Raw genomic sequence first — 7558 nt, forward strand, 5'->3', positions numbered from 1 at the left:
TCAGAACTCCGAAGTGAAGCGTGCTTGGGCGAGAGTAGTACTAGGATGGGTGACCCTTGGGAAGTCCTCGTGTTGCATCCCCCACCCTCTTTTTAATTTTTTTTTAAACCGCTGGACGGCTCGCTAAGGGTACTATCCTTTTAAACCGCTAAACCGCTAAGCGAGAGAAGTTGCGCGGAGAGAGAGGGTCAAGTACATTTTGCGCGCAGTACGTGACGGATGCGATCATACTAGCACTAATGCACCGGATCCCATCAGAACTCCGAAGGCAAGCGTGCTTGGGCGAGAGTAGTACTAGGATGGGTGCCCCTTGGGAAGTCCTCGTGCTGCATCCCCCACCCTCTTTTTAATCTTCCTTTTAAACCGCTAAACCGCTAAGCGAGAGAAGATGCGCGGAGAGAGAGGGTCAAGTACGTTTTGCGCGCAGTACGGGACGGATGCGATCATACTAGCACTAATGCACCGGATCCCATCAGAACTCCGAAGGCAAGCGTGCTTGGGCGAGAGTAGTACTAGGATGGGTGCCCCTTGGGAAGTCCTCGTGCTGCATCCCCCACCCTCTTTTTAATCTTCCTTTTAAACCGCTAAACCGCTAAGCGAGAGAAGATGCGCGGAGAGAGAGGGTCAAGTACGTTTTGCGCGCAGTACGGGACGGATGCGATCATACTAGCACTAATGCACCGGATCCCATCAGAACTCCGAAGGCAAGCGTGCTTGGGCGAGAGTAGTACTAGGATGGGTGCCCCTTGGGAAGTCCTCGTGCTGCATCCCCCACCCTCTTTTTAATCTTCCTTTTAAACCGCTAAACCGCTAAGCGAGAGAAGATGCGCGGAGAGAGAGGGTCAAGTACGTTTTGCGCGCAGTACGGGACGGATGCGATCATACTAGCACTAATGCACCGGATCCCATCAGAACTCCGAAGGCAAGCGTGCTTGGGCGAGAGTAGTACTAGGATGGGTGCCCCTTGGGAAGTCCTCGTGCTGCATCCCCCACCCTCTTTTTAATCTTCCTTTTAAACCGCTAAACCGCTAAGCGAGAGAAGATGCGCGGAGAGAGAGGGTCAAGTACGTTTTGCGCGCAGTACGGGACGGATGCGATCATACCAGCACTAATGCACCGGATCCCATCAGAACTCCGAAGTGAAGCGTGCTTGGGCGAGAGTAGTACTAGGATGGGTGACCCTTGGGAAGTCCTCGTGTTGCATCCCCCACCCTCTTTTTAATCTTTTTTTTAAACCGCTGGACGGCTCGCTAAGGGTACTATCCTTTTAAACCGCTAAACCGCTAAGCGAGAGAAGTTGCGCGGAGAGAGAGGGTCAAGTACATTTTGCGCGCAGTACGTGACGGATGCGATCATACCAGCACTAATGCACCGGATCCCATCAGAACTCCGAAGTTAAGCGTGCTTGGGCGAGAGTAGTACTAGGATGGGTGACCCCCTGGGAAGTCCTCGTGTTGCATCCCCCACCCTCTTTTTAATCTTTCTTTTAAACCGCTGGACCGCTCGCTAAGGGTACTATCCTTTTAAACCGCTAAACCGCTAAGCGAGAGAAGTTGCGCGGAGAGAGAGGGTCAAGTACATTTTGCGCGCAATACGTGACGGACCCCCTGGGAAGTCCTCGTGTTGCATCCCCTACCCTCTTTTTAATCTTTCTTTTAAACCGCTGGACCGCTCGCTAAGGGTACTATCCTTTTAAACCGCTAAACCGCTAAGCGAGAGAAGTTGCGCGGAGAGAGAGGGTCAAGTACATTTTGCGCGCAGTACGTGACGGATGCGATCATACCAGCACTAATGCACCGGATCCCATCAGAACTCCGATGTTAAGCGTGCTTGGGCGAGAGTAGTACTAGGATGGGTGACCCCCTGGGGCGAGAGAAGTTGCGCGGAGAGAGAGGGTCAAGTACATTTTGCGCGCAGTACATGACGGATGCGATCATACCAGCACTAATGCATCGGATCCCATCAGAGCTCCAAAGTGAAGCGTGCTTGGGCGAGAGTAGTACTAGGATGGGTGACCCCCTGGGAAGTCCTCGTGTTGCATCCCCCACCCTCTTTTTAATCTTTCTTTTAAACCGCTGGACCGCTCGCTAAGGATACTATCCTTTTAAACCGCTAAGCGAGAGAAGTTGCGTGGAGAGAGAGGGTCAAGTACATTTTGCGCGCAGTACGTGACGGATGCGATCATACCAGCACTAATGCACCGGATCCCATCAGAACTCCGAAGTGAAGCGTGCTTGGGCGAGAGTAGTACTAGGAGGGGGTACTAGGATGGGTGACCCCCTGGGAAGTCCTCGTGTTGCATCCCCCACCCTCTTTTTAATCTTTCTTTTAAACCGCTGGACCGCTCGCTAAGGATACTATCCTTTTAAACCGCTAAGCGAGAGAAGTTGCGCGGAGAGAGAGGGTCAAGTACATTTTGCGCGCAGTACGTGACGGATGCGATCATACCAGCACTAATGCACCGGATCCCATCAGAACTCCGAAGTGAAGCGTGCTTGGGCGAGAGTAGTACTAGGATGGGTGACCCCCTGGGAAGTCCTCGTGTTGCATCCCCCACCCTCTTTTTAATCTTTCTTTTAAACCGCTGGACCGCTCGCTAAGGGTACTATCCTTTTAAACCGCTAAACCGCTAAGCGAGAGAAGTTGCGCGGAGAGAGAGGGTCAAGTACATTTTGCGCGCAGTACGTGACGGACCCCCTGGGAAGTCCTCGTGTTGCATCCCCCACCCTCTTTTCAATTTTTCTTTTAAACCGCTGGACCGCTCGCTAAGGGGACTATCCTTTTAAACTGCTAAACCACTAAGCGAGAGAAGTTGCGCGGAGAGAGAGGGTCAAGTACATTTTGCGCGCAGTACGTGACGGACCCCCTGGGAAGTCCTCGTGTTGCATCCCCCACCCTCTTTTCAATTTTTCTTTTAAACCGCTGGACCGCTCGCTAAGGGGACTATCCTTTTAAACTGCTAAACCACTAAGCGAGAGAAGTTGCGCGGAGAGAGAGGGTCAAGTACATTTTGCGCGCAGTACGTGACGGACCCCCTGGGAAGTCCTCGTGTTGCATCCCCCACCCTCTTTTCAATTTTTCTTTTAAACCGCTGGACCGCTCGCTAAGGGGACTATCCTTTTAAACTGCTAAACCACTAAGCGAGAGAAGTTGCGCGGAGAGAGAGGGTCAAGTACATTTTGCGCGCAGTACGTGACGGACCCCCTGGGAAGTCCTCGTGTTGCATCCCCCACCCTCTTTTCAATTTTTCTTTTAAACCGCTGGACCGCTCGCTAAGGGGACTATCCTTTTAAACTGCTAAACCACTAAGCGAGAGAAGTTGCGCGGAGAGAGAGGGTCAAGTACATTTTGCGCGCAGTACGTGACGGACCCCCTGGGAAGTCCTCGTGTTGCATCCCCCACCCTCTTTTCAATTTTTCTTTTAAACCGCTGGACCGCTCGCTAAGGGGACTATCCTTTTAAACTGCTAAACCACTAAGCGAGAGAAGTTGCGCGGAGAGAGAGGGTCAAGTACATTTTGCGCGCAGTACGTGACGGACCCCCTGGGAAGTCCTCGTGTTGCATCCCCCACCCTCTTTTCAATTTTTCTTTTAAACCGCTGGACCGCTCGCTAAGGGGACTATCCTTTTAAACTGCTAAACCACTAAGCGAGAGAAGTTGCGCGGAGAGAGAGGGTCAAGTACATTTTGCGCGCAGTACGTGACGGACCCCCTGGGAAGTCCTCGTGTTGCATCCCCCACCCTCTTTTCAATTTTTCTTTTAAACCGCTGGACCGCTCGCTAAGGGGACTATCCTTTTAAACTGCTAAACCACTAAGCGAGAGAAGTTGCGCGGAGAGAGAGGGTCAAGTACATTTTGCGCGCAGTACGTGACGGACCCCCTGGGAAGTCCTCGTGTTGCATCCCCCACCCTCTTTTCAATTTTTCTTTTAAACCGCTGGACCGCTCGCTAAGGGGACTATCCTTTTAAACTGCTAAACCACTAAGCGAGAGAAGTTGCGCGGAGAGAGAGGGTCAAGTACATTTTGCGCGCAGTACGTGACGGACCCCCTGGGAAGTCCTCGTGTTGCATCCCCCACCCTCTTTTCAATTTTTCTTTTAAACCGCTGGACCGCTCGCTAAGGGGACTATCCTTTTAAACTGCTAAACCACTAAGCGAGAGAAGTTGCGCGGAGAGAGAGGGTCAAGTACATTTTGCGCGCAGTACGTGACGGACCCCCTGGGAAGTCCTCGTGTTGCATCCCCCACCCTCTTTTCAATTTTTCTTTTAAACCGCTGGACCGCTCGCTAAGGGGACTATCCTTTTAAACTGCTAAACCACTAAGCGAGAGAAGTTGCGCGGAGAGAGAGGGTCAAGTACATTTTGCGCGCAGTACGTGACGGACCCCCTGGGAAGTCCTCGTGTTGCATCCCCCACCCTCTTTTCAATTTTTCTTTTAAACCGCTGGACCGCTCGCTAAGGGGACTATCCTTTTAAACTGCTAAACCACTAAGCGAGAGAAGTTGCGCGGAGAGAGAGGGTCAAGTACATTTTGCGCGCAGTACGTGACGGACCCCCTGGGAAGTCCTCGTGTTGCATCCCCCACCCTCTTTTCAATTTTTCTTTTAAACCGCTGGACCGCTCGCTAAGGGGACTATCCTTTTAAACTGCTAAACCACTAAGCGAGAGAAGTTGCGCGGAGAGAGAGGGTCAAGTACATTTTGCGCGCAGTACGTGACGGACCCCCTGGGAAGTCCTCGTGTTGCATCCCCCACCCTCTTTTCAATTTTTCTTTTAAACCGCTGGACCGCTCGCTAAGGGGACTATCCTTTTAAACTGCTAAACCACTAAGCGAGAGAAGTTGCGCGGAGAGAGAGGGTCAAGTACATTTTGCGCGCAGTACGTGACGGACCCCCTGGGAAGTCCTCGTGTTGCATCCCCCACCCTCTTTTCAATTTTTCTTTTAAACCGCTGGACCGCTCGCTAAGGGGACTATCCTTTTAAACTGCTAAACCACTAAGCGAGAGAAGTTGCGCGGAGAGAGAGGGTCAAGTACATTTTGCGCGCAGTACGTGACGGACCCCCTGGGAAGTCCTCGTGTTGCATCCCCCACCCTCTTTTCAATTTTTCTTTTAAACCGCTGGACCGCTCGCTAAGGGGACTATCCTTTTAAACTGCTAAACCACTAAGCGAGAGAAGTTGCGCGGAGAGAGAGGGTCAAGTACATTTTGCGCGCAGTACGTGACGGACCCCCTGGGAAGTCCTCGTGTTGCATCCCCCACCCTCTTTTCAATTTTTCTTTTAAACCGCTGGACCGCTCGCTAAGGGGACTATCCTTTTAAACTGCTAAACCACTAAGCGAGAGAAGTTGCGCGGAGAGAGAGGGTCAAGTACATTTTGCGCGCAGTACGTGACGGACCCCCTGGGAAGTCCTCGTGTTGCATCCCCCACCCTCTTTTCAATTTTTCTTTTAAACCGCTGGACCGCTCGCTAAGGGGACTATCCTTTTAAACTGCTAAACCACTAAGCGAGAGAAGTTGCGCGGAGAGAGAGGGTCAAGTACATTTTGCGCGCAGTACGTGACGGACCCCCTGGGAAGTCCTCGTGTTGCATCCCCCACCCTCTTTTTAATCTTTCTTTTAAACCGCTGGACCGCTCGCTAAGGGTACTATCCTTTTAAACTGCTAAACCACTAAGCGAGAGAAGTTGCGCGGAGAGAGAGGGTCAAGTACATTTTGCGCGCAGTACGTGACGGATGCGATCATACCAGCACTAATGCACCGGATCCCATCAGAACTCCGAAGTTAAGCGTGCTTGGGCGAGAGTAGTACTAGGATGGGTGACCCCCTGGGAAGTCCTCGTGTTGCATCTCCTACCCTCTTTTTGATCTTTCTTTTAAACCGCTGGACCGCTCGCTAAGGGTACTATCCTTTTAAACCGCTAAACCGCAAAGCGAGAGAAGTTGCGCGGAGAGAGAGGGTCAAGTACATTTTGCGCGCAGTACGTGACGGATGCGATCATACCAGCACTAATGCACCGGATCCCATCAGAACTCCGAAGTTAAGCGTGCTTGGGCGAGAGTAGTACTAGGATGGGTGACCCCCTGGGAAGTCCTCGTGTTGCATCCCCCACCCTCTTTTTAATCTTTCTTTTAAACCACTAGACCGCTCGCTAAGGGTACTATCCTTTTAAACCGCTAAACCGCTAAGCGAGAGAAGTTGCGCGGAGAGAGAGGGTCAAGTACATTTTGCGCGCAATACATGACGGATGCGATCATACCAGCACTAATGCACCGGATCCCATCAGAACTCCGAAGTCAAGCGTGCTTGGGCGAGAGTAGTACTAGGATGGGTGACCCCCTGGGAAGTCCTCGTGTTGCATCCCCTACCCTCTTTTTAATCTTTCTTTTAAACCGCTAGACCGCTCGCTAAGGGTACTATCCTTTTAAACCGCTAAACCGCTAAGCGAGAGAAGTTGCGCGGAGAGAGAGGGTCAAGTACATTTTGCGCGCAGTACGTGACGGACCCCCTGGGAAGTCCTCGTGTTACATCCCCCCCCCTCTTTTCAATTTTTTCTTTTAAACCGCTGTACCGCTCGCTAAGGGTACTATCCTTTTAAACCGCTAAACCGCTAAGCGAGAGAAGTTGCGCGGAGAGAGAGGGTCAAGTACATTTTGCGCGCAGTACGTGACGGATGCGATCATAACAGCACTAATGTACGGGATCCCATCAGAATTCCGAAGTTAAGCGTGCTTGGGTGAGAGTAGTACTAGGATGGGTGACCCCCTGGGAAGTCCTCGTGTTGCATCCCCCACCCTCTTTTTAATCTTTCTTTTAAACCGCTGGACCGCTCGCTAAGGGTACTATCCTTTTAAACCGCTAAACCGCTAAGCGAGAGAAGTTGCGCGGAGAGAGAGGGTCAAGTACATTTTGCGCGCAGTACGTGACGGATGCGATCATACCAGCACTAATGCACCGGATCCCATCAGAACTCCGAAGTTAAGCGTGCTTGGGCGAGAGTAGTACTAGGATGGGTGACCCCCTGGGAAGTCCTCGTGCTGCATCCCACACCCTCTTTTTAATCTTTCTTTTAAACCGCTGGACCGCTCGCTAAGGGTACTATCCTTTTAAACCGCTAAACCGCTAAGCGAGAGAAGTTGCGCGGAGAGAGAGGGTCAAGTACATTTTGCGCGCAGCACATGACGGATGCGATCATACCAGCACTATTGCACCGGATCCCATCAGAACTCCGAAGTGAAGCGTGCTTGGGCGAGAGTAGTACTAGGATGGGTGACCCCCTGGGAAGTCCTCGTGCTGCATCCCACACCCTCTTTTTAATCTTTCTTTTAAACCGCTGGACCGCTCGCTAAGGGTACTATCCTTTTAAACCGCTAAACCGCTAAGCGAGAGAAGTTGCGCGGAGAGAGAGGGTCAAGTACATTTTGCGCGCAGCACATGACGGATGCGATCATACCAGCACTATTGCACCGGATCCCATCAGAACTCCGAAGTGAAGCGTGCTTGGGCGAGAGTAGTACTAGGATGGGTGACCCCCTGGGAAGTCCTCGTGTTGCATCCCC

General features: G+C 51.9%; 15 non-coding genes and 2 pseudogenes across 15 annotated transcripts; all 17 read left to right on the top strand.

Moving 5' to 3' along the window:
• Positions 1 to 217: 217 nt before the first annotated feature.
• On the top strand, positions 218 to 335 carry LOC116008864. The gene has a single exon (XR_004096215.1). It is a non-coding gene; the product is annotated as a 5S ribosomal RNA (ribosomal RNA).
• Positions 336 to 435: 100 nt separating this feature from the next.
• Positions 436 to 553, top strand: LOC116008866. Its single transcript, XR_004096217.1, has one exon. It is a non-coding gene; the product is annotated as a 5S ribosomal RNA (ribosomal RNA).
• A 100-nt stretch (positions 554 to 653) lies between these two features.
• LOC116008867 lies at positions 654 to 771 on the top strand. The gene has a single exon (XR_004096218.1). It is a non-coding gene; the product is annotated as a 5S ribosomal RNA (ribosomal RNA).
• Positions 772 to 871: 100 nt separating this feature from the next.
• Positions 872 to 989, top strand: LOC116008868. Its single transcript, XR_004096219.1, has one exon. It is a non-coding gene; the product is annotated as a 5S ribosomal RNA (ribosomal RNA).
• Positions 990 to 1089: 100 nt separating this feature from the next.
• On the top strand, positions 1090 to 1207 carry LOC116008415. The gene has a single exon (XR_004095800.1). It is a non-coding gene; the product is annotated as a 5S ribosomal RNA (ribosomal RNA).
• A 137-nt stretch (positions 1208 to 1344) lies between these two features.
• On the top strand, positions 1345 to 1463 carry LOC116009262. The gene has a single exon (XR_004096537.1). It is a non-coding gene; the product is annotated as a 5S ribosomal RNA (ribosomal RNA).
• A 306-nt stretch (positions 1464 to 1769) lies between these two features.
• Positions 1770 to 1889, top strand: LOC116009045 (annotated as a pseudogene).
• Positions 1890 to 1925: 36 nt separating this feature from the next.
• LOC116008564 lies at positions 1926 to 2044 on the top strand. Its single transcript, XR_004095939.1, has one exon. It is a non-coding gene; the product is annotated as a 5S ribosomal RNA (ribosomal RNA).
• Positions 2045 to 2173: 129 nt separating this feature from the next.
• Positions 2174 to 2305, top strand: LOC116008831 (annotated as a pseudogene).
• Positions 2306 to 2434: 129 nt separating this feature from the next.
• LOC116008118 lies at positions 2435 to 2553 on the top strand. The gene has a single exon (XR_004095517.1). It is a non-coding gene; the product is annotated as a 5S ribosomal RNA (ribosomal RNA).
• A 3179-nt stretch (positions 2554 to 5732) lies between these two features.
• Positions 5733 to 5851, top strand: LOC116008117. Its single transcript, XR_004095516.1, has one exon. It is a non-coding gene; the product is annotated as a 5S ribosomal RNA (ribosomal RNA).
• Positions 5852 to 5988: 137 nt separating this feature from the next.
• Positions 5989 to 6107, top strand: LOC116009382. The gene has a single exon (XR_004096649.1). It is a non-coding gene; the product is annotated as a 5S ribosomal RNA (ribosomal RNA).
• Positions 6108 to 6244: 137 nt separating this feature from the next.
• LOC116008136 lies at positions 6245 to 6363 on the top strand. The gene has a single exon (XR_004095535.1). It is a non-coding gene; the product is annotated as a 5S ribosomal RNA (ribosomal RNA).
• Positions 6364 to 6670: 307 nt separating this feature from the next.
• On the top strand, positions 6671 to 6789 carry LOC116008825. Its single transcript, XR_004096180.1, has one exon. It is a non-coding gene; the product is annotated as a 5S ribosomal RNA (ribosomal RNA).
• A 137-nt stretch (positions 6790 to 6926) lies between these two features.
• On the top strand, positions 6927 to 7045 carry LOC116008184. Its single transcript, XR_004095582.1, has one exon. It is a non-coding gene; the product is annotated as a 5S ribosomal RNA (ribosomal RNA).
• Positions 7046 to 7182: 137 nt separating this feature from the next.
• LOC116008330 lies at positions 7183 to 7301 on the top strand. Its single transcript, XR_004095720.1, has one exon. It is a non-coding gene; the product is annotated as a 5S ribosomal RNA (ribosomal RNA).
• A 137-nt stretch (positions 7302 to 7438) lies between these two features.
• Positions 7439 to 7557, top strand: LOC116008192. Its single transcript, XR_004095590.1, has one exon. It is a non-coding gene; the product is annotated as a 5S ribosomal RNA (ribosomal RNA).
• The last annotated feature ends 1 nt before the right edge of the window (position 7558 follows it).

The sequence above is a fragment of the Ipomoea triloba genome, chromosome 16 (genome assembly GCF_003576645.1).
Source record: "Ipomoea triloba cultivar NCNSP0323 chromosome 16, ASM357664v1".
NCBI lineage: Eukaryota > Viridiplantae > Streptophyta > Magnoliopsida > Solanales > Convolvulaceae > Ipomoea > Ipomoea triloba.